Here is a 26,347-nt window from a genome sequence, read left to right on the forward strand (position 1 = left end):
ATTACTTTCACTTTCGCGGCCGTAGGGCCGCTTTGATGTTTGATCGCGATCACTTTCACTTTCGCGGCCGCAGGGCCGCTTGGCATAGCCAATAGGTCTCGCTTTTGGGACCTTATAAGTATTTAGTTATGCAACTGCTGCATGGCTAAACACTTATAAGGTCCCAAAGGCGAGATCTATTGGCTATGCCAATGCTTGTTCTAGAAAGGCATCAGTGGCCAACTCACAGACTCGTGGTCCGTGCTTCCATATCCCAAGTGATGCGACCCTCTTTTACTCCGCATTATCGAATGTTTTTTAGAAATATTTATACAGCTTTATGAAACGCGGCTAATTATTGCACGTGGCCTTTTTTTTTATCACCACACTGTTTCATAACGATATTGAAAAACCATACATACAATGAAACCATTCAACATTGCTCCCACCCTCTGCAATCTACTTCTCCAGTTGCATTCTGCAGCCCATTTTAGCTTCTGCTGTATCAGTCTGTGGAGCATCTTGTCTTGTAGATTTATATAGCACCTACTTCCCATATGAAGCCGTCCAAGCACTTTGCGTATAGGTAGCCCTTTTGTGGAGTCGGCGTATGGATGGTGCATCACACAGAATAGGCGGAGCGAGAGTGAGATACTAACAAACAAAAACATAAATGGGAAGTAGTCGTGAGTGCCACACCTGTTGGTGATAAACTACGTGTGTGTGTGTGTGTGTGTGTGTTTTTTAAATAAAAAAATAACACATTACTTACTATTGCAGCTATTGTACTCATCTGTACAACCCTGTTGAGCACATCAGCCTAACTCCTCTCAACATTTGAACACGTGACTGCATGTTTCATACATCTGAGCATGGCCGCTCAGTGCTTTAGCCTGTTTTTCCAGCTTCTAGTAGTTATATCAAGCGTTGCTCATTGAATTCACAGATATTTGAGCCCCGCCAGGGAGTTCCGGCTGTTAGGATGGGGTGAAAAGTCAAACCCTTTAAAATTGAAGTGAGTGGTGTCTAATGCCCACTTTGAAGGCGCTCTGTGCGATGGTATATCCTACATCAGAAATAAGCAGGCGCGGCCCATGCAGGTAAGAGCGGTGGGCGGGTAGCAGGATGGGGGGGGGGGAGTCAATAGATGATGAGGAGGGAAACTTAAATTAAAAAAAGAAAACCACTTGCCTTGCACTCACCGCCTTGCCTCCTATGAGCGTAAGGTAAGTGGTTTTCTTTTTTTTAAATCTAAGTTTCCCTCTTTGTCGTCTGTCAACTACAACCCCACACGCCCCCTACTCTTACCCGCTTCAGCGGCGCCTGGAAATAAGAGTAACACAATATGTCATCTCTGCATACGGTAGGGAGGTGCAAGGCCCTGGATAGATGTGCATTCCTGATTTTAATGGGTAGGTACTGTCCGGTGCTGAGTACCTGCACTTCTTTCATTTGAAAGGAAGAGTTCCTGCACCTCTCATCACTGGTATAATGCTTTAATGGGAGAGTACCGGCACCAGTACCCTGCAGAGTGAGTATCAGCACTTCTGTATTTCCATTTATAGCACTGAATTGCACGGCATATGAACTTGCATCCTGCCAGTAATCCAGTGCATCTGAAGCTTGTAAGGCAAGAACAGTTCTGCCCTGCTCTACAGAGAGGTACCTCATTGCCAAGTTGGCATATTGTCCAGGTTAGCTCTTGCCATTTCTATCATCTGCCAAGTACTCCTAACTAAGTGACCAAGGGGGATATTCACAAGGATCTATCGCACAGTTAACGGCACTTTATCGCAGCCAAAGTTGCGTAAACTTATCGCCCCAATCACAAGCTGGTGTTAACAGCCCACAGCACCAGTTTACCCGTGATAGCAGCAGCAAAAAACATCGCTACAGATGACCCCCGCAACTATCGCTAATAAGATGCAGAGTAGACGTTCCTGTGGCAAAATCCACGACAACACCACTCCACAACATTCACAACGACCAGCCAGAACTGCGAGAAGAACATGAAACAGGCAATAAGGTGCGTTAGCAGCAGGAAAATAACACCTGCTCTGACCTGGTGCAAAGTTGGACCACAGCCTGCACCACAAAAGGGAGCCCAGCCCAGAGCCACACCTGAAGTACAACAGATGCACCCGGGCAACTTAACATGCAGCCCGGAGGGCCGAAAGGGCAACAACATCCGCCACCATCACCCCCAGGATCCCCCCTCCCCAGCACCCCCCGACCAAAGACATGCCACATCAGCTACACCTAACATGTACAAAATAATCTGCATGATGTCACACAATCACAACTGGTGACATGCATGTGTCGTCACAAAAATGAGCATCACACATTCACTTTCGAAGCAACAAATGAAGCTTTATTAAGTTGTCCTCTGCGTCATCAGTGAAGACTGGCTGGGACTGCTCTGCAGGGGGTGTTGAAGGTGGCCCTGCAATGTGAAGGGGAGATGGTGTATTGCAATGGGTCCACATGCATGTAGTCGCATGGTACATGTTGACATTCAGACAGCATGGCATTGTACATTTTGACAGTATATAGATCTGGGTGATGACCCAGAGTCAATGAGGGTGTGCGGTGGTCACTCACTCTGTTGCGGTTGTGTTGTGTCCTGTCGAGCAGTGTCCGGTCCCCTGACTCCAGCCACAGTATCCACACTGATGACTGTCGACACCAGCTCCTCCATGTCATCCAGCACAAGCTGTGGCGCTGGGCCCCCACCTCCAGTCTGCATTGCTGCCTTCTGGTTGACTGCGAGTTTCTCCTTGGTCTTTCGCTTGACCTCGTCCATTGTCCTCTTGTGCTCTCCGACAGCATTCACCTTGTCCACGATGTCCCGCCATATTCCAGTTTTGGTGCCCAATGACACGTTAGAGGTGACGAACAGTTTTTGATGGTGTTCCATCACCTCCGTGACTATGATCCTGTTCGCCTGTGGACTGAACTTCGCTTTCCTCTTCTTCTTGTCCTTGCCCTTCCCTGTTCCAGAGGTCCTGGGCTGGTCGTCTGGGGTGCTTGTGGGGTTGCGCTCGTCCTCTGCGCCTGCTCCGGTTTCCTCCATGGTGCTGGGGTGTTGGTCAGTTTGTGTTTGGGTGTTTTTTCTACTTTTATGGTGTTTTTTCCCACCTGCCAGGTGTGTGTTGCAGGCCTGGTGCTTCTTATCGCTGATTTTCTCATCGCGATTTGGCCCATCGCAGGTTTTTTTGTGTTGTAGTGTGTGTTTTTATCCAGCGACGTGGTTGTATCACGGACATTGTCCATGGTTTCTGCAGGCTATTGTTGTGAATTCCACGTTGACACAGGGTTATTTTCCTGCGATAGGCTGCGATGTGGAAAGTTGTGTTAACATTTTTTGGTGATGTTTAGCACACGTTCATGTGAATATACCCCCAAGTGTTTCTTGGCAATGCATTGATTGGACCAAAACTGAGTAATTTAGCAAACTTGTGCAGCACAACCTCATTCACGTTCATGAATAAACGCAATGTTTCAGGTTTTAACTAGGCCCTTCTATTGATGTCCAGCCTGTTAGTACATGTCAGTTCTGGTTGCTATGAGAACGGAAGCACATGTAAATGAAGTGATCTCCCAGCATTACATAGTATGGTCTAATGTGGAAGCTCAGGTTCGACATTGTGAACATGTAGAAATGAAACCACATACAAAGCCATTCGCAATAAATTATAAAAACAGCAGCTAACCCAAATATTTTCAAAGGAAACATTTTTTGTATTTGTTTATGCAATGGTCATCGGCATTACAAAGATTTAAAAAACAGAAACAAAAGAAAACTTGTTTACGCTGATGTACGGTACTGTTTTAATGTTAGTCCAAGGAAACGGAGATCATAAACTTAATCAAAAAGCTGTGTTCCTTCTAATTTCATCTTTGTATTTCTTATCATATGTTTGATACTCCTCTAAGAATATTTTTAGTGTTGTCAAACAACTGACTGCCTTAGAACGTGTCACAGCCACATTGCCTGCTTCCACAGACTAATGTCATAAAGTCGCTGTTTTTTTCCTGGGAAAGATAGGAAAAATATATGCTGCCTTCCCTGATAGTGGCAGGAATTATATCTTTTGCTTCAGCTAAAAAGGATTCTCGGGGTCGAGGATAGGTTTATTTTCCATCCTCCTGAAGAAAGTGACGTTCTAAAACTTACGGAAGTAGTTAAATCCGGGTCTCCCCTGAATTTGATCCCCCCGAGATTATTACTGCATCTGAAAGAAGCCATCGCACCGGTTCTTACCAAGTTACTGAAGATGTCCTTTAGCTCAGGGCAGGTTCCTGGCAATTGGAAGCACGCTATGGCGGTGCCACTGCTAAAGAAACCGTCTCTAGATCCAGCGCTCCCGGAGAATCTGAGACCTATATCTTTGCTTCCTTATTTTTCTAAAATTGCGGAGAAACATCTGAATATTCAACTGACTACCTTCATGGAAGAAAAACGGTTTCTCCATGAAACTCAGTCTGGTTTCAGGTCGCTTCACAGAACTGAATCGGCCACACTTTTGGCTTCTGAGGCCTTAAAAATTGCAGCTGATGAGGGAAGGACACCAGCATTGATTTTACTGGATTTGAGTGCTGCGTTTGATACGGTCTCCCATGGCCTTCTGTTGGAAAGTCTGTGGGAGGCCGGGTTCGGAGTCAGCACATGGGAATGGATCAAACACTTCTTGCAGAATAGATCCTTCCAGGTCTTACAACAGCCTTTTAAGTCCAAGGTGTGTCCTCTGTCTCAAGGGGTTCCACAGGGCTTGGCCCTCAGCCCTACTTTATTTAATGTGTACATGCGCCCCCTGGCAGACATTGTGCTGAAACGTGGGTGAAACTGGTGTCATATGCCGATGACACTCAGTTGATTGTCACATTGTAGCCAAAGGAGGCAGACACGGTATCTAATTTCAAGGCCTGCTTGAGTGATCTTGCAAACTGGATGAAGTTCAGCTGCTTGCAATTGAATGCAGGAAAGACGGAGGTGATGGTAGTGGGTAAGCAGCCCTCCATGTGGTCACATTTGTGGTGGCCGGAGGAATTGCGACCAACTCCGACTCCCAAAGCTAAGGTTAAAAACTTCGGAGTCTGGTTCGACAATACCCTATAATTTACAGAGCAGATTTCAGCTGTGGCCAGAACATGCTTTGGCATTCTAAGACTGCTGCGTAAAATCTTGGATATACTGCCACTAGATGCCAAAAGGACCATTGTGCAGGCCCTTGTCACATCCCGTCTGGATTACTGCAATGTCCTCTATCTGGGGGTGACTAAAATAAATCCTAACATCTTGCAGAAGGTCGAAAATGCTGCTGCCCCGGTGATATTGAATATCCCTAGGCGGGCATCGATGGGGGCAGCCTTGAGGGAACTACACTGGCTCCCTATACAGGCTAGAGTCACCATTAAGGCGTTGTGTTTCTGCCATAGGATCCTCAACAAGAAAGGGCCGAGGTACCTGCGCCCACTACTCACTTACTCACTGCTTTTAGACCTACCCGCAATCTGAGGTCTTTGGGCACTGCTAAGCTGGTCATGTCTAAGGTTCGTAAGGTACGGTCAGGAGATAGATCCTTTGGTTTTCTCGTGGCTAAGGCCTGGAATAATCTACCTATGGAACTGAGGACATATCCATCGGAGACAATGTTCCATAAAAAACTGAAAACCTGGCTCTTTCAATCTCCCCCTGGGGATTGGTGTTAGTGCTGGTGGCAGGCCTTTTCGCATCTTAGGGCCTGTGGGCCTTGGGGTGTGTGGGGGGGAGGGCTTGGTGCCATGGTCTGTGATGTCCTAGCGCGGGGACACTCCGTTGGAGTAACCAGGCTCTTTACAAGCTTAATAATAATAATAATAATATTAATATGAGAACATTGTACTTGTCAGTAAGTAGTGTCATAATTCAGTATAAATGTTCTGCTTAATGCGGCAGACAAGGACCAGGAAAAAGCATTCCGTATATAACACCACCACTAAGCCCCATACACTTGAAGGACATACACAGTATTTTATAACAAAACAAGTAATTTTTTTCACTTTTCATTAATGAGTGACTAAAGGAGAACTCAATTTTGTTAGTTTCTGAAAATACTTTCCATTGAGACACAAGACAACAAAAAAGTAATTTTTACACAAATTATTTCAAACCACATTATTTGTTTAAACAAGAACTGTCGATTTTTGAATCTGATTGGCTTCCCGAACAAAGATTTACTTCTGGGTTAGAGGTACATTTGCAGGTCAAAGTCCAAAGTGACCTGTTCTAGATTCCTAAGTGGTCCTGTTATTTGCTGCTATCTTTTCTTCCCATTGCTTGTCTTATAGCTTATTTGATCTGTTATGGGCTTGTATGTTATGAACAAAGCTTACTCGAAGGTATGAGTGCAGTTGTAACAAAGGATTTTATTAGTGAAGATGCTGAAATATGTACCAATCAAAAACAGTCTGCCCTACTCAAATTCAAAACAATCTGCCCTACTCCAATATGCCCGACTCCAATCCAAAGCAATCTGTTTGACTCTAATTGGTCCACTTCAATTCACTCCACTCAACTCCAATACAAAACAATCTGCCCCATTCCAATTTGCCCCATTCCAATCGGTCTCACTCCAATCCAAAGCAATCTGTTTTACCCCAACCTGTCCACTCCAATCTACTCCACTCCACTCCAATCCAAAACAATCTGCCCCATTCCAATTTGCCCCACTCTAATCTACTCCACTCCAATCCAAATCAATCTGCCCCACTCCAATCCACACCACTCCAATCCAATCCAAACCAATACACCCCACTCTGTCTCAATACACCACTCTCCAATACACTACACTCCACCCCAGTCCACCCACCCACCCATGCCATTCCAATCTACCCCACTCAAATCCACCACAATCTACCTCACCCCAACCCAATCCACCTACCCATCTCCAGTCCAATCCACCCCACACAAATCAGACCCACTCCAATCCAACCCTTAACAATCTTACTTCACTTCAAACCAATCCACCCACTCAAATCCATTCCAGCCCACTCCACTCCAAACCAATCCAGCCACTCAAATCCATTCCAGCCCACTCCAATCCAAACCAACCCAATTCACAGACTCAAATCCATTCCAGTCCACTCCAATCTACCCCAAACCACCTCACTCTAGCCCAACCCACCCCACTACAATTCAGTGCATCCAATCCACCCCACCCCACTCCAATACAAACCATTCACTCCAGTCCAATACAATTTGTTCCAATATAATCCACCCAATCCACACCAACCCAATTCACTTCACTTCCAACCACCCCCTCTAACCCACCGCAGCCACGCCCTATCACTCCAATTCACTTCAGCTACCCCACCCCACTCCAATCCAATCTACCCCATTTCAATCAACTCCAATATACCCCATCCCACTGTACCCTAATTAAATCCATCCCACTACGATCTGCCATGCTACCTCAATCCACTCCACCTTATTCCACCCCACTGCACTCTTTGCCACTGAACCCTACACCCCAATCTCCACTATACGACACTCTACTCCCCCAACTCTCCTCTAAACCTCTAACTTTTAGTCATGCTGAACAACAGCCACACTGGTGTTCAATATGACAAAAACACATCTGCCACGTATAGGTGAGACCTATTGGCTTTGCCAATGCTTGATTTTTTAGGGCACCAACTCGAACCCACGGAAGAGCATTCAGCTTTTTAAGGGCACAGTGAGATTAATTGATTTACCTAGAATCACCGGATGTTGAGCCGACGCCGAGACTAGAACCTCGTTCTTTAGCGCTGAAGTCGGCAGCTATGGACGTCAAGCCGCATCCTAACCAGCCAAAGTAACCTCTCATATTTATTTAAGAGAGGGCTGCATACATGTCCCTCCCCCCCCCCCCTACCCATCCATCTTCCCTCCATCCCATGTATTCGCCCCCGCCGTTCTCTACAGCTCACAGTGTTACATGCATGGCTTGTTTTCCTAATCTCCTGCACTCTGTCACTTTTAGAAGTCGCCCTCGTGCAGCCAGCATTGTTTGCATTGTCTCGCAGCGCGCGGCGCTGGAGCCAGTCTGGCGTAATGAGGCAAACATCACGTGCTTATTATCGCTATAACCTCAGCACAACAATTTGATATCCACGGCATCTGTTGTCGTTATTCCCTGATGGACTAACCTGGCGAGCCCGCGAGGGAAAGGACCGGGGCATGCTTTCTCGACAGGTAAAATTGCTTTTCTGCAAACGCCCCCTCCCACCCCCAGCCCCAGACCCTGCTTTCTGCTTCCTGCCTTTCCAGTCCGTCATTGAAACACATTGGGATTTCTAGAGAGGGGTGCGTCAAACCTGAAAAGTAATAACGCCTGAATCTTCTTGAGCTATTGTGGATTGCTTAATGACATACATGTATATGTACAGTGATACATGTATTTGACATGTGCCACGTGAATGGCGTCTCAGATGCTTGGGTTCTGTTGGGAAAGTTGTTCCATGTTGTATGTTTTGAAAAATAAGCAACGTTGACTTTTCGGCATCCTGTCTGAGAAATGTCCCTACTTGGACATCTTTAAATATATTTCTCAGGTAGTTATTGTGATGGAAGTCTTGTAGTTCATGAGTAAACGTGGTCTATGGGCCAGAAGCATCAATGTACTGGCTACGAAATGGGGTCACTATTTACGAGTAGCCTTTTTCCAACTAGTATTGAATTTTGTAAACCGACCTATCTACTAATAGGTCGGGTTACGAATTCCGCAGTCTAGATTGGTGGCAATTCAACCTACTTCATGAATATTCATAAGGTGGGTCACGAATTGCGGCTCACAGTGATTGGTTGCAATCACAGGGATGGTGGCTCCAAGGGTAGCAAACCACTATATCTGTGTTGGCTTTTAGGAAAACATTTTTCAAATAAGCAGAATAATTTACTTAAAGGAAGCATGCTGCTTTAAAATATCTTTATTAAAAAAAAAGTGTCAGAATTCGCAGTGGTCAATTGGATCACCGCTTACTCCCCTGAAACTTTTTCAGCCAGTCACAAAGTGGTAGAGGTCCGAAGGGGACAGCTTCCCCTTTGTAAATAAGTTACCGCCCCAATTTGGGAGTTGGTAACTTTTCATTGGTTTTCAACTGGAATTGCGATTGCAAACCATTGATGCACCTGGTACTGCTTTGGAGTTAGAAAGGGATGCCCACAATATGCCCTTTCCAAATACTGAGTCGGTATCCAGTTCCAAACCCATTTTAGGAATGAGCACAACTTTACCAACTCCTAAAATGGGACTGCAACGAGGCCACAAAATGTTGCTGTTACAAACTCCGAATTAGAGTGTGACTGCAAGAACGTTTCGTACATCTGGACCAATGGTCCTAAGTGCGGAAGCAGGGGAACTTGGGCTATTTTCTAAAAAAACAGATAAACTCCATATTGGACAATTTTCCCATTTTTGTAAGACGGGGTGAAAAAAACCAGAATTTGTTGTGGTTAAGTTTTGCACCTGGTCAAATAATGCCTGACCACCTAATTTTTGTTGCATTTAGTGATAAGAAAGAGAACACATACACCGTTATCCACTTTACAGATGCAGACGGGCCAGGTTCTAGACAGAATCTATATGTTCCAATTCTTATTTTGTGAGCAGCAAAAGTAGTGCACACTATGCTTGCTTCATTCCTTTTCACGTAAGCAGTGCAGTGGTGCGAAATGAATTGCCTTTGTTTGTTTTTCAGACCTGTACAAAGTTTACATTTTATAACACTTGTGGTCTAGTTTTGCAAGCTGACTTGAGCGCACTGTGTGATCTTTGGCAAAGCAATTTATACCTCTACTCCTCAATTCCTTTATCTCCTAAAACTGGCAGCACTTAATAAAAGTTTAATCCAGAGAGTTGAGGACTACATTAATACATTCCCATTTGCATATGCACCTATTTGAGCGATCATGTCGAGGGTGGATCCGAAAGCTGGCGTCTACGTAGAAGAAGAGATGTCAGCGCTCCATTTAGTCATAGATCTCAGATCCAGTGACTTCTTAATCCCATCTGAATTGTAATATCTTCCGCTCTATGCTGTAATAAGATTGCAAACCATGAAAGAACAATCAGGGAAATGGGACATGTCCACTGGCATATGAAACAATTACAGGCTGACAAGCATCCCTCAGTTACAGCAGAATGTCGAGACTGGGATGCTTGAAAGGCCTTTTTAAGAGGTTTTCCAATTATCTTTGGAGGGATGAGTGGAGCCGGGCTTTGCCTTGGCAAGAGCTTCCTTTTCTTTATGAAAAGTTTCAGCCAATCGATTTCTTGCCAATGCATTGGCAGCTCTCAGCAGTCATGCCCCGTCCCTGCCTTCTGAAGTCACATTCCCAAGGCAGCTGGTCCTCGTGAAAGGTTGCTGTCTCGTATACAGTGCAAGGGTGATATTGTGGCCAGCACTTGCCCCTGCATTGCTGACTGTAAACCTCAGCAAACAAAATCTGCGAAGCGTGCTGCGATGCTTGCTTTTGGGCGCATGGTTGGCGTTTATGTACTGCCATAGCCTGGGATGCACCAGTTCTCGAGAAATCAGAAATGCACATTTTCACCTGGCACAAAAAACACAGAAGAAGCTAACCCCAGCTGTAATCCTTGTGTTGCATTCATCTTTGTTATGGCAGACAATTCTTTCCTGATCTGTAATGTCAGATTGAACGGAAACTTATTTTCTCTTATGATACGTGATAACAATGTTTATTTATTCAGATGGCTCATGCTGGCAATGAGCCATTGATGGAGGAAAGTGGAATAATTGCGTCCACACAGGTAGAGTTCAGATAAGAGCTGTGAAGAGTCGACCTGGTCTTTGTGACTTGGTTCGCAGGGGGTCACTTAGATGCCAGGGGGCGGTCCCTGACCCCCCGCCCACCTAGCAGCAGACCGCCTGCTTCAAGTTGGCTGCTCCTACCGTGAGCAAAAGTGCCCCAGGCAAATTGGAGGCATGGCTGTTATTAAAAGTGTAATGCTTTGACGACCTACTCTGCATTACGTTTGTTTTTGGGGCACAAACCCACAAAGCAGGGGTTGTTTCTGTTAAAAAAAAAATACAGACAAGTCCCTGGAGGGCAGGTAGTTTCTCTCTGCACATTGGGGGCATTTCTTCGTGCCCACAGCTGCCATGCCTGCATGGCAGTCCTGACCAGGAAAGACGAGCGGGCAGCAAAAACAATCATGGCGGAGCGCCTACATTTAATAGACTGGCACCCCTGTGGCAGGTCGTAGGTTTGAAGGAGCAGAGCCAGCCGATGCTCTTCTGTCGGACACTTAGGGGTTCCCACACCCATGAATAGGGCAAGGAGCAGGAGGGTTGGTGGGGCGAGAGCCCTGCTGATTGAGGATGAGGCCCTGCTCAGACAATCCCTAAATGGAGGCCTCAATGACCCAAAGCAGCTTTCAGAAGGGAACTCCTTTCTTTGGAACCTTCTTGGACTATAGGAAGCCCTTGGATGATGAGACAAGGGTGGTCCTATGGCTAAAATGAAACCTTCGATGATGAGACAAGGGTGGTCCTATGGCTAAAATGAAAGCACGTGAGAGTGAGAAACATTGATTCTCCTCTAGGCAAACAACTCCCTTCATTTAGCTATAGAATCACTGATGCTCTCCAGACTGTTGGCCACAGTGGAAGGATGCTCCATAGAAGACAACTACAGAAAAGGAAGGCATGTCCCAAATAATGATGCGTGGGCAAGCAGCAGAAATGCAGGGACAGTACCATTTTCCCCAAAACACAAGAAGCTTCAAAGGAAGGTTACCCATAGGTATTGAGGGATTATAGTGAACAGCAAAGCGTCTTTGAAAGACGATATTAAGGAAAACATTGACAAAGCAAAGGTTGAGGTATTCCACCTTAACCGCTTAGCTGCAAGGCTTTTCAAAGCCCCTTTTCTAAGCCCCTCTTTATGATCTGGCTTGGCAGAGCAACTGTCGCCAGCAATTATGTGAGCATTACTAGAGGAGGGCTTTGTCTCCGCCCACATGTTGGGAGACAGGAGTACAGTTTTTGAGTGGGGAGAAGTTGTGTGCTTCCACCAAAAAGTCCTTGCCATCCACACAGCTGTGATCATTTTGTTTATTTATTCAGCAGCCTGAGTTTGAGCTCTCAGGGGCATGCACATGACATTGTAATGCTATTAAAGGGTCTTAGATAACAAGATAATTATTGGTATTTTACTGAGCAGGAGTACAGAAGTGGGCAGTCATTAACCTACATAGAGTTTTAGTTCTGGCTGGACAGTGCAACTGTCTCCTGACCTTTTAACCTACACCGATATTATTCTACATGTCTTTACTTCCACATAAAATACATATTTATTCCTATGCTATTTATCTGTATTACTGTCCATTGCCCGTACAGCTTTCTTGTGAAGCCAGACCTTACCCATACTATCATCTTATTTTGCAAATTGTGTTCTTGCACACCTACATTTGGAGGCCCGAAATGGGGAGAAATCCAATGAATAATAACAAATGTTTTACCATTTTATGTTCCCACAGTTCTCTTGATAAACAAGCATTTACAATGCAATGGTCTCGGCATTGGTAAAGTTAGAGCTATTGGCATTGCTCATGACATTTGTTTTTAAAACATTTAAAGAAACGGCATTGTCATGAGCACTGCCAATAGCTCTAACTTTAACAATGCCGAGACCGTTGCATTGTAAATGCTTGTTTAGGCATAGGGAGATTTAAGTGATTTGCCCAGAATCACTGAATGTTGAGCTGACGCGGAGACTCAAACCTGGTTCTCCAGTTCCAAACTCTGAAGATTTGGCCGTAATACCACATCCAGCCACACAGACTTTCACTGCAGGCCCGCTGAAATACCAGGAGGGGAATAAAAACTGATGCAGCAGTTTGCCCCGAGCCCCACACAGTTTTACCACCCTGTCTACAGTTCTGCAAAACGTCAGATGGGATGATGCTTGGGAGTTGTTGTACTGCATTGAAACGCTACGCGATTTCTCGGCTCCCCACTGCGAGTTTCTCCCTCGCCCCACTGTTGGTCTCCCCCGCCCCGCTGTTGGTCTCCCCCTGACCCAATGCCCGTCTCTTTCTAAAGCAGGCTTCTCCAATGAGCAGCTCCCACCTGCCTCTACGTAGCTCTCCTGTGTTCAGCCCGGCATAGTAAATTAGAGGCTTTTGCTTGGCTGAATTAAGATATGTATATCAAAACCGAAACATGAATTTGAGACACAAATGTGTGCATTTGCATGACTCATAAGTCCAGAGCCTAATGTTTAGAGAAAAATATTTTAAATGCTGATTAATCATGCGGAGTGGGAAAGACGTATTGCTAATATGATCACCTGGGTGCCAGGGGAGTATGTATTAACCATGCAGGGGCATTCCAAATTCATAAGGCCTTTTTAAATTACAGCCGGCAGTCTTGTCTGATAATCTGGGGTGACCACTGCTGTTAATAATGCATGGGGGGGCCACTAATGTAATCGTGCCTCATGAGGTCACTATTACTACACTAATAATCTTCAATAGTAGCTCGGGATTTGGAAACTTTTTACACAAAATGCAGTGGTGTAAAAAGCCAATATGTCAAATGAAATATGAAAACTTGTTCACAAGCCGCAGTGATGTATTTAAAATGTTACACAGTGCCCTGTGAAATATGCTTTTATGTTTTGCAATGGGCCATTGCTTAATAAAGTTCTAATCACGAAAGAAACAAAGCCTGAATATTCTCAATCCGATAAGCGCTGTTTGTTGGCTGCATACTGCAGAGAAGACCTTTATTAATGGCTCCCTTCTGAATACAGAATTAGTTTTCAGTAAAGCATTGGTTTCTTTTCTGAAATGATTAACTATATATCCAGTAATTAGCTCTTGTTTTACACAACACACAAAATAAAAAAATCAAATGGCTCACTATTTTGCTCAAATTTTCAATGAACATTTCGCCTATTTAAAAAATAAACCTGCTTAACTGTCCTCAATTAAACTTATAATACATACAAAGCACTTGGCCGCCTGCCTTGTGGTTTCACCCAGCTTTAGGCCAGGAGCTTTCTGTCATCACACCATAAACACGCATAAAAGATGTTAATGCCTTCCACTGATCCTCATTTCAGTGACCACCATTCCCCACTAAAGAAAGTGTTAGCAGGGATTTATAAATTAAGCGAGGGACCAGAAAACGAAAAAGGCCAAAACATTTCTACAGCACGTTCAAAACGAGCTAAGTAATCTTTCCGACCTTCTGAACATGTTAAATCATTTGGAGACAAAAAAAATTATACCACGAGGCATCCAGATGACTTGCTCACTTAGTTCAGAAGACAAAAATAACTTTCTGTGACTAATGCAAGCACCAACAGAGCTTACACACATTCACTGTTGCAAAACCCAGTAATTGGGAGGTTTTTTCCTTAGTCAAGATTGGAATACATGCAAACAGTTTATGTAGCAATTTTATGGAACCTTTGCACAACACCCATAAATAAAAAATAAAACGGGGGAGAGCAAGGGACTGTGACAAAGATTCATTCAAGAACACACGAGCAGGCCATATGAATCACTCTGCAACTTCCCTAACCCACAAGTCCCACATTTTTCAGCGGCTGGGGCCACCGCAAAACTGCATCTAAAGGCAAAACTCCACCTAAAGGAGCCAGGGGCTCACGAAGTATGCATATATTCCAAAGAGAAACTGCGATTTCGTCACTCGCACTTATAGCTAGATATGTTTTGAACAAGGCGACGTCACACAACTCCGTCCTTCGAAATGAAGGTTAATTATCGTCATCAGTGCTGCACTTTGGAAGAGATGGGTCTCCCTGCAGAGGGTGAACTGGCGGGTGGGCGCAGGTGTCACACCGTGAGGATGCAAGCAAATGCAAACATTGTGAACATCCGGAAAAGGGAGGAGGGGCTAAAGGGGGTCATGTCAGAGGGTGGCAGTGGTGTAGCGAATAGGGCGGTCGAGTGATGAAAATTGGTACATGGGGTGGGTGTAAGGTCACAAAGGGAATGACAGCTGGTTGGGTAGAATGAAAGGTTGTAGGGTGGAGCAGACAAGGAAGAGCAAGGTTATATGGCCAAGAATTCTGGCACACGAAACAGACAGGCATATAGTGCGAATGAAGGGTGGCACAAGTAAGAGACAGGGGTTTCCAGTAGGAATGAAGGCTGGCATAAGCACTATGAGGTGGAGGTACAGCGAGGAGGGTGGTAAAGAAAGAGAATATAAATGGCACAGACTGGAAGGAGGGTGGTGGTGCTGGAAGGAGGGTGGTGGTGCTGGAGTGTGGCTGGCAGTGCGAGCAGAGTGCAATGGGCACGGAAGGTGGTATAGACCGTCAGGAGGGTACTACAGGAATCTGAGGCTGGTAGTATAGGCAGGAAGGTGAACAGTACAGAGATGATGGATGCAGAGGGACACAGAAGCAGGGTGATATGGAAAGGAGGGCTGTATAGACAAGAGTGAGGGTGGTACAAGGAGCAGCACCGTAGGGGTGTTAGACAGGAGGACACGAAGCAATGCGGGTTGTGTGGATCGGACAGGCAGGAGGGGACAGCAGAAAAACGATGGGTAAGGTGGTGCAAATCAGAGAGTCAGGAAGCAGAAAAGTGGGACAGGCCAAATAGTGAGTAAGGGACAAAGCAGGGTAGTGCGAGGTGGTGGGTAGGAAGGTCCTAAAGGCAGGTAGGAGAGTGCTATACTTGTAACAGAGGTGTACGGGGATGTTTCAAAGGCCAGGGCGGCATTAACAGCACAGCCCTCCCCCCAGCAACGGGGCTATAGAGATATTTACAGTATTTAAAGGGAAGGGGTGGCACAGGCAGTAGAAGAAGTGCAACCAGGGCAAATGGGGGCCCTTGCAAATAAATGCAACCGGGTAAAGGAGAGGCATTGAGTGTGTACCGGGGGGTGGAGGATAAGGGTACACTCAGCGGGGAACAGAGGGATGCTAATGTACCGGCATGATGGGGGACGGAGTAAGAAGAGGCCTGACAGGCACAGACAGCGGGACAGCCAGAGATGGGTCGGGTGAGAAGGGCACAGTGAGGACGGGAACAGAGTAAAGAAGAGGGGTGAGAGGCACAGGGCACCCTCAGGGACCCAATCACTCACCACGTCGGAGGACCCGCCCTCCCCGCTGCGGGTCTTGGTCTCTGGGATGGAGAAGTGCATGTCCCCCGCGCGCCCCGCTCCTCTCCAGGCACGGCACGCGCCGTCTCGCGCCTGCCCCTCCCACACCTTCCCCTCTCCTGGAACGCGCCGGGCACCCTGGTGCAAACAACTTCTCGCCACTAACTTCCGGTCGCCATCATGGATTGGGAAAGGAGCCCTCAAGGCAGAGGTGGCGCGATCCCACTCAAGGCAGAGGTGGCGCAATCCCAGTGGTAGCGGTTTATGAACGTTAACTGCGCAAGAGATAGTGTTCGCAGCTAAGAATCGGTTCTTGAACATACGGATGTGTTATCTTGCAGGCACATTTTGCCTTTCGGATACAGTTTGTAGTGTTGTATCCTAACATTGGGAGGCTATACAATATAAATAACAAATACAGCACCCCTGTACGTCAGTGTTTGGCTCGGGAAAACATTATAAATGTGCGTTGCATGCTAGTCATTGTCGAATCATGCACAATCTCAAGGCCGTATGACTTATCACCGCTTGTACGTTATGCCGCTATGGCCGTGTCCTGACTTTAACATGGCGTCGAGAGAATTTATCCAACCCTAAAGAGCCGATTGAAGTAGATAAACTAAGCGCGAACAATTGCTCTGGAACCTGGCAGAAAACCCCAGCAACAGCACCGGAAGACACCACCGCCTTTCTCCGAGGCACAGCAGAAATGCCTCGGAGAAAGGGAGCGTCCTTTTCGGATTCGGGCGTGTTTTGCTGTTGTCTCCTCCCTGAGACTTCTCGCAAAAAACACGCCCCCCGATCCGAAAAGGACGGGGCATAATCAGAGTGACGGGACCTCTTCTCCAGTGGCTGGCCAGCATTTATTAGGCCAGCCAATGGAGAACAGGAGAGAAGAGGGGCGGGTGCAAGCCCCTCTTCTCAAAGTCATTAAATCTCGCGAGCGAGACTGCGCAAGCGCAGCCTTCGCTAGCCGAGACCTAAAAAGGGACCCTACGTTTGTGGGTGGGTTTAGTTCCTGTGAGAGAAAAGTCCCCAAAACTAAACATGAAGGCATGACATTTTTGTATCAAAATTGACCCATTTTCGTGATATTGGAAGCAGTGGTTTATTGGCTTCATGTGCTAAAAACTGCCAAACCTGGACATTTCTAAAAACCAGACAGACACCCAGGGAAGTGCAGGTGGGTGCCACTTAGTATGCCACTATTGTTTATTACCCAAAAAGCCCTGCACACTTCAAACTTTAACTAAAATCACGCCTTTTCTTCACATTTCTGAGAAGACAGACTCTGGAATGTGTGGAGATCCACATCATTCTTACCGCCTGGTGTGTTCACACACTTTCCAGATAAAAATAGCACCACACTTGTGTGGCTGGGTCTTGTGCCCTCAACAGGAAGGGCTTGAAACTGGAACATGGAGATGTCAGATTTTTGCCATCAAGCAGAAAGGGAAACATCCTTTACCACGCAACCATTACAACGCGGTATGGTTACATCGTGGTTTTAACAACGCAAGTCGTTACACCGACTTGCACTGGAGGGCGCTGTAGGATAAGGAATACTGTGAATTACTTTCCAACACCTTCCCTACTGTACGTAGACTGGTGTTGGAATAGTAATTCACACTATTCCTATGTCCAGCGCCCTCCAACGCAAGTCGATGTAACGACTTGCGTTGTTAAAACCGCGATGTAACATACCGCGTTGTAATGGTACGCGTTGTTACATCATACATCCAGCAGAAAAACTGCTTGGTCAATTCTGGGGTGAGGCAATAGACCAAAGCCTGGGTGGGCCACCCCTACCCCTTGTTTTTTTCAATATTTTTCCATGGCTTCTAGTGAGCTTTACATCTCCATGGCAGATAGAGTGGGACTAAATCCACTAATTTGCCCTCTGGTGACTAAAATAATATTTGGCCGTTTTAGCTCTGACACTGCCCAAAGCTTGAGTGGGCCACTGACCCCTTTTTTAATACCAAAATAACCTGGAATACTGTAGGCTTTTACCACCCTGGTTTGCAGCTTGGTGGTAAGACCCTCTAATCTGCCACCCAGCGTAGCAGAAAGAGTGTTGGGCTTTTTTGGGTGGGGGTACACCCTGATGCCAAGGTAGGCCACCCTTACACATTCTTCTTAATTTCCCTGGTGTCTATTGGGTGCTCCGTCCTCTGGTGGAAACATAAAGCCTGATGGAGTATTTTTTTTGACTGGGGCCCTGATTCCAGGGTGTGAAGCCCCCACCTACTGGGGGTTGGTCAATTAGAGTTAAATACTCTAAATTTCCCTCACAGGAGGGGGGCAGAAAGACTGCTCTTATTTTTAAAATTGGAGGAAAATTTGCTAATCTCTGTTTGGGGGGCACTCCTCCCACCCCCAATCGTGTCTAGTGTGTAGCTCCCTCCAACACCAATTGAAGTGAAAGCAGACCTTGCCACATAACATGTCTGTTTTATTTTACTCACCGTCATGTCAGCACGTGGAGACACTGCAATTTACAAATAAGAAAATAGAATCAGGATTTGATGGAAGCTTTACCCTTGCATATCGGGTTAGATTAAAAAAAATCCTTTAGATGTAAACCCCAGATGGATTTTCAGAAGCGCTGTGGTGGACGAACCGTTGACATCTACCAAAGTAAGACAACATTGCAGTGGATTTGAATGGCCCATCCACCGCAGGAAAGTTGTTCATACTAAATATGGAATCATTGCGGCACCAAAATTGTATGGCCAAAATATTTACGATATTGTGGGGTTAAGAATAGTCAATCTAGATTTACCGATATTCACTTACCTTCTTGATATTTTAGTCCTGGCCTTGATATTTTACCACAATATTTTGGTAGTACGTTCCTGAAGTTGATATTTTGACACAGAATTAAGGTTGTGGCTGATGACTCAAGTGAATAATGTTTGATCAATGGTGGCAAAATTCCATTGGTCTGATGAATAAAGCTGCCAAAGAAAAAACAGGACCACTACTGACTTATGGATGCAGGATCCTATATAATGCAGACACTAGAAACCAATAGTGACCTTCTAAAGTACATCCTGGAAGAGATTCTCGGATTTACCAAACGCTTTGAGAAGTTGAGTCATGATGGCAGACATTGGCTTCACCTCAATCGCTGACAAAGTACATTTTGAAATTGTGAAATATTAGCGACGGAGGTGTATCTTTTGATCGCATAAAATGTGAGTGGAAATATGTAATGCGATCAAAAGTTAGCCCTACATCTCTAACAATCACAATCATACAGAGGATATAAAGCAATGGATATTGTCAAATCAATCCACTCGATAGAGGTGTTACCACCACATTATGGTCATCCCTAACCCTATCTCATGAATTCCAAGTCAGTAGATGGTTGCTGGCTCCTCATGCTAGATAAAAAACATGCTTTTCCAGTTGGCTCAGTAAAAAAAATCACAATGTATGCCATTGCCAAGTTAGGGGTGAAAACATCTTGTAACATTTGCCCATCTTGGCTGTTGCTATGAAGAGCAGAGGATTCAACCCCTCTGCTGCATTATGAGGGATTAGAGGAAAAGAATAAGGAATGAAATGTTCAGGTTGTTTATCACTATATTGTGGTCAATTTATCGACCTGCAAATGTATTGTATCGACAATATTGGCTATCCTTAGCTTGTCAAAGTAAATACACAAAGGTCAGCAAAGATGTACGGTTCTTACCTCCTCATATACTTACCTTGATGGCAGAAGGGTAGTTGACACTGTGGACGTGATATTTTTGCATGTTGATATTTTCTCCACAATATCATGGTATAACATTGTCGCCAATACTCCTTCTCAGCAATTGTAGGAAAAAGGGTTACTGATTGATGGAGGTAAAACTCAAGCAGCAACCCCAATTCTTGTCAGGGTGAAACCGAAGCAAACCCCAAACTAACCTGCCCTTAACCCTCGGGTAGCTTGTCAGAAAGCAGTCAGACTTAATTTAGAGGCAATGTATAAAGTATTTAGAACTTGGATATCCTGTGAATCAAATCCACTGGCAAGTGAGCGAAACTTTGAAACCAGATTCCAGGGGAGGTGATCAAAGCAGCAAATTACTTGAACTGGAATGTCGGTGGATGCAGAAAGTCAAGTCAATGTAACACATGCCCGCCGACACCATGGACAACCCCTTGATTTATGTGACTGATAATTGAGAGTACAATGAAAACATTCCCTTGATCAATGATATTGACAATGTAGAGTCTAATTTATACCATCCATGTCTCCTCACATCTATCTAGGCTCTATGCACCTTTCTGGCATGAATGTGATCACCACCAATAACGCACACCATTGCAGAACATAACCTAAACAGTTGGTTCTGCTGCACTTGCATGAAGCCTCTTTATTTCTAACGCACATAGGCTCCATGTCTGCACGCCACAAGTACATAACCCCTTGCGCATCACGAGTGTGCATGCGCCGCATTCACTGGCGTAACGAAAAGTGAGGGGACTCCCTGCACGGTACGTATAGGGGGCCCCTCCGGGCTCAATGGGCCCCTTGGAGCTTGGGGTCCCCCCGCACCGCAGGAGCTGCGGGGGCCTGTGTTACGCCCCTGGCCTCATTCATCCCATCGCCACATACAACACAGGGGTCAAGTGTCTAGTGGTTGTATGTCTCATGCTGCCCTGACGTATCGGTCACATGAGGACGTCACAGATGTTCGTATTAGGTAAGAAAACCACCGTTTTGGGCTTGTTGGCTTATTGCAAGACTTACCCTGATTTACCAGACCGGACCCGAGAGACACACACGCGGTCTCCATGAGGGTCGCATTGTAGTGTATGTGGTACTTTCACACCGATACCCCTCAGCACTTCCGCAGGACCATGGCATCTATATAATATATATGTAATGTATAGTGCAAACTCTATGACTCGGATACAACCCCGATTTATCCCCCTCTGACTCTGATTGATTATTAATACTTTTCATTGTAGTTGGTACAGCGACCTTTGGCTTGTTGTGTGTTTCCTCCCATTGTGTTTTTCAATTATCACTCTACACCGGAGGTGTGTCCCCTCTGTGCTTTTTTCAGATTCCTGGCATTTAGGACATCCAGACATATTTACTTGCCTAAGGAAGCCCTGGTTTGCCTCATGAGCTGTTTTGCCCTTCTCACTGTGGATGTCATCAGTGCCCTTTACCCAGTTGGAAAACACTCTATATGAGCTATCACTCTGTTCTTCGTTTGCACATGTACTCCAGCCCTGACTCATGCGTCATCAGAGACAGAACGCGTTTTCCACATTGGGCAGAATGCGCCCTCCTGCATCCCTGGTTTGTGCTCTTGGACTCATTGGTTCCAGCGCACATAGGTTGGCTACTCCGCATTGAATTCATTGTCTTTTGCGGACATGATGCGTCCTCCACCAGTCGTTCATAGGTATTGTGACACCGGATGACAAACATGATTTTCTCCTTTCTGTACGCAGTGGTTTTTCAGCCATATGTGGATGAGGTTAGAATTGTTGCTTTGTAGAACTTCACATATATCCTCCACATGCATTGAAAGCCTTTCATATTCTCTTTCACCACAGCTTTTTCATGTGCAATTTATAGATGGATGTTGATATCATGTTAATGCATGCCCTGACGTGGACTCAAAGGCTCAGTTGTTTTCAAATAACATTGAAACGCATGATTTTCACTATCAGGTTAGCCCATGTCAAGGGACTATGCACAGCATGTCCTTATGCACACTATCACATCTGTACACGATTCCTCTGGTGGAATGAGTTCCACACACCTCCTTATACACATTGTTTGAGACTTTTAACAGGGGATTCATCACCACATGACTAATTGCACGGGTTTTCCTTTATTTCTATAGAAAGTAAAGCTTTTAGGATTGTCTTTGAATTGAACTTGCCCCTGTTTAATTGGGCTAGGCAAGACAACTTTCTTTGTTCTTTGTTCTGTCTTACTCAGTTATTCTGCTGAGTAGAGTCCAATCTATTGTATACATTACCCTATAGGTGACTACCATATGTCTGTCCTGATGAAGACCCTGGATGATTTGTCTAATTCTGGGTCGAAATGTCAACTTCTCATGGGCCGACGCATATCATTCATTGCTGAAATACTCAAACTCAAATGTTTGCAACATTGTGTTTGTAATTGTTTCAATCTTGAAATCCATGGGTATCGCCATTTGCACATATTGTAAAGGCTTATTTATCTTTGTACTATTTCATTTATTTGTCATGGCTCACAGATTTTCACTTCTCACTGCACGGTCACTTGGAGCACCTGTTTGTTTGAATGATCTGTCTCTAAAAACTAATGCTTTACTCTGCTTCCAATTTAGATCTGGCACCTTGCTGTTGAAGTCTTTCTAATCCAAATGGTCTCCCAGCGGGGATAATAAATACCCTGCCTGCGCTACACAAGTAGAATCATATTCCCATGTGCTCTTTGCCTGTCCTGCTTACTTGAGCCAGCTGCAAGTTTGGCTGGCCCAGCTCTGTAAGAATCTGGGCACACGATCACATACCGTAGCCTTGCGAATTGTATGCTCCAATTCATCTCTCAGGTATACAATCCCTGTGGCCAAGTATTTGAGGTGGATGTGGCAGATTCGCTCTAAATTAACTGGGGCTTGCAATTGTCCTCAATGAAACCACATATTATCCAACCTGAATAGGGGGCAAGCCAGGCTTAGTGGGGCTCATCTAAGCCTAAATCTGGCGCATGTGATCGATTACAATCAACGTGTTCTTTTTTAGCCTTGTTCTAATATGTAACTCTTGAAAAGATGGCACTGTTTGCTTTTTTTGCACAAATGTACTAATTTAGATTTTAACCCAGATCCTAACTTTTGTATTGTGGAGTGTTTTTTTTTTTTAACCTATTTGTTTTTATCTGTATGTGCTTTTATGACTTGTTTAGTCAAATAAAGCTATCTTGATGACTAATGTTTCAAATACAAAACCGAAACATCTGCATCTTTGGTTGAACGTGTTTCTTTGATTTTAAGAAAACGTTTGATGTATTCTCTCGTACCTTTAAAAACCCATGACTGTGTAAACTTGTGCTAAAAATTGAAATCCCTGACAAACACATGTTTATTCATAGTTTAAAGTATTGATACAGCACTTCCAACAGTAATAAAGTAAAAACACAGCACAAGAAAAATCCCACACTACTTTCGAAAAATAGAGGAAAACGTAATAAATTATTTGAGATCAAAGTGACAAAAATCCAATCAGTAGAACCAGAGATATGCAATTTCAATGATTCAAGGTTGGTATTGTGCCTAAAAGACAAAGTGCCACTCGTGGTTATCTGGCTGTGAAAGACTGGGTGAAATTCACAAGTTCAGGATGACAGCGATGGAGTGTGGACCTGCTACAGGGACAAGTTTGGTCTGTTCTACTTTCAAAAATCCAGTGCGAAGAGTTAAATTCTTGGTGGAGGAGGATGTGAGGAGCAGGGAGAACGTCGTGGATGGTCACCGATGTAGCGCAAAGAGCAGGCCGTGCATCGCAAACGGTTGTCGCTTTACCACGAAGACCCTGTTAGGCGTCGTTGACAGTCGTTATTGGAGATTTGCGTTGGTGGTCACCTCGGGCTAACGAAGCTGTAGAGTGAAGCACATATCTCACCTAATTTGGGATCGCTTGCCGCCCCTGGGGCGCGATGAGTTGGATTCACTGGATCTTCACATTGGTGGGTGGTGCAGGTGGCAAGACTTTGGTGCGAACAGGCATGTTCATGGTTGCAAAAAGCCCAAAACTTCAGGATTACTCCTTTTCTTGGATTAGAGAAGTTCCACCAATGCCACATCAAGGGTCCAGGACCTGACAGTCACGTCCTGGGGATCAGGAACTCACTCCAGCAGAGGCCAGCAGGGCTCAGGCAGGTCCACTTTCAGGTTCAGGCAGTAGGTCAGCTGGACAGATGCAGGGAGCCTCTGGAACTTGCAATGTCCCTGTAGCCAGATGACCCTTGGAGTCAATTCAGCCTGAGATGAATGTGCAGGTCCAGTTTTTCTTCTCAGCAAGCAGGGCAGCAGTCCTACTGGCAGCAGAGTACCACAGCTGTCCTTCTGAACTATCCACACCTCCAGAGGTGTACCGAAGACGATCCATTATTTATACCTGGCGCCCACTTTGAAGTAAGAGAAGTTTCCAGAGGCTTCACCCCCAGAGGTGCTTGGACTTTTCTACTTCTGTGCCCTAGCCCTCAGCTTGTCTTGGGACACAAAAGACTAGTATCAAAATCCTTTGTGAGTATCCTCAGGCAGAGCCTTTGTGATACTCCAGCATCGTAGGCAACATCTCCTTCTCCTCATGCCAACATCTATTCACCCTTTGTGTCATTGTCTGGGAGCAATACACAAAGGCCAACTGCCTTCCACACCTAGTCGTGTGACCCAGGATGAAGGCTGCAGGTAAATAATTGTTAGGACAAGAAAATGACAACTTTCTAAAAGTTATAAGGAACAAGGGTCCCTACGCTGAGGATATGATTAAAAAAAATACTCTGGGTGCACAACAAGAATTCCCAGGGATTCTTCAATGAGTAGGTTAAAGAATTTTTATTGCATATAAATTAAAAATAAAATTGGGTTTGTATGAGTGTATACCGCTACAGGGTGCAACTAAACAGATGTCACCTACAGAAACAGGCAAGGGAAGGGGTACTTTCTTTATTTATACACTCCTACTAACCCAAATTTTTTTTTAATTATATATATAATAACAATTTCGTTACCTACCCCACCTGCTCTTTAAAAAAAAATAACGCTTTTGCATTTTGGTTTTGTTTTTAGTTACCAATTCAACTCAGATCAGTAGCACTAGACAGAAAAAAGGCCCTGTGTCACTTTGTAGGCGTACACATATTTTCTTTTATTCTTTAGCCATGCTGTGCAGCATCTGAAATGCTGCGCAGCATGGCTAAAACAATTGGCAAAGTCAGTAGGTCCCAAAAGCGAGATCTATTGGCTTTGCCAATGCTTTTTAGATCTGGTGTTAATCAAGACATTTAGATTTTAGTCAAATGCAGAATATACAAATTTTTCTACCACCCACTACAGCATACATCATGGGGTAATGGGTTGACCCGTTGGCTAACGTCTCTGTGAGAGACAGCATCTAGCTCTTTCACAAGGGGCAAATCCACATACAAAGATGTTTCTTTCAGTGCCAGTGATTACTATGGCATTTAGTCCTTTTTGAGACACAAAATATATTTGCTTTTTTCCAATATGTATTTTTCAGGAGTGGTGAGGCGCCCGGCATCTCCCACGACAATGTTTTATTAAAACCCTCTCAGAACAAAACATGTACTTACATACCGAATGGCAGGTAGCCAATGCCAGACCGATTGGATTTGTCAATGCTTGTTCTACTTTGTATATAAAAGTCATTTTGCACTAGTTTACACCTTTGACAATTGTTACTGTACTTATTCCTTCTGAGTGTGAAGTAGGCTGTTGCCCCTATGGCTAGGTCTACGCTGCTAAATATCTCAATACATAAGTGAACAATTCTCTACTCCACCCTGATGTTTTGTCTTCATGTTTATTTTTCCTCCATCTTCTTGTTTGCATTTTTTCTGTTGCCTTCGGTGTAATGTAAGCGCCTACTACAGCAGGGGTTATTGTTAATAATTTAGCGTCTTCTCAGTACTTAAATATAGGACCTTATTTAGAGTTTGATAATGCTCCATCATTGCTCACCCTCAGGCGTCATCGCAGACCTTCATCCAGCTGGTCACTGTATCTCAATGAAGCCGGAATCTTGATTATCAATTATCTCGATCAGGGGTCTGCAACTTTGGTCCAAGAGGCCCAGCTTTAGGGCGGTGCGACCAGTGCAGTCGCACCTGGCGTTGAGCTCAGGGGGCGCTGTGTTTAGAAATAACTTATGCATTTGAAGGCACCTGCTGCAGATTGCTTTGAGTGTCCAGAAGTTTCCAGGCAACAATAAAAAATGTCCAGATAAATCCCCAGCAATGTATCTGCTGGAGGGAGATTAGAGTTTTGTCTCGTGGCAGTTTTGATTCATCACAAAGTAGCGCAGAAGCACGTGGACCATGCAGATCACAGAACTATATTTTTATGTGGATAGCTCAGTGGGTCACTGTGTTTGGCCCAGAGATCCTTTTATTATGTGTAATTCATAAGTTACATTCCAAATATAGCACAATGACCTCTGAACTGTTATTAAAAAGCTGCATGCAAACTGCATGGTG

The 26,347-nt window shown here is 45.0% G+C and overlaps 1 long non-coding RNA gene across 1 annotated transcript in view; it reads left to right on the forward strand.

Moving 5' to 3' along the window:
- Positions 1-8,075: 8,075 nt before the first annotated feature.
- LOC146868738 (uncharacterized) overlaps positions 8,076-26,347 on the forward strand; it is a 270,816-nt gene continuing 252,544 nt past the window's right edge. The window contains exon 1 of the long non-coding RNA XR_014966394.1: positions 8,076-8,197. This is a non-coding gene — a long non-coding RNA (uncharacterized LOC146868738). The remainder of the gene's footprint in view (positions 8,198-26,347) is intronic.

Source organism: Triturus cristatus, chromosome 1_2, assembly GCF_964204655.1.
Source record: "Triturus cristatus chromosome 1_2, aTriCri1.1, whole genome shotgun sequence".
In the NCBI taxonomy this organism is placed as follows: domain Eukaryota; kingdom Metazoa; phylum Chordata; class Amphibia; order Caudata; family Salamandridae; genus Triturus; species Triturus cristatus.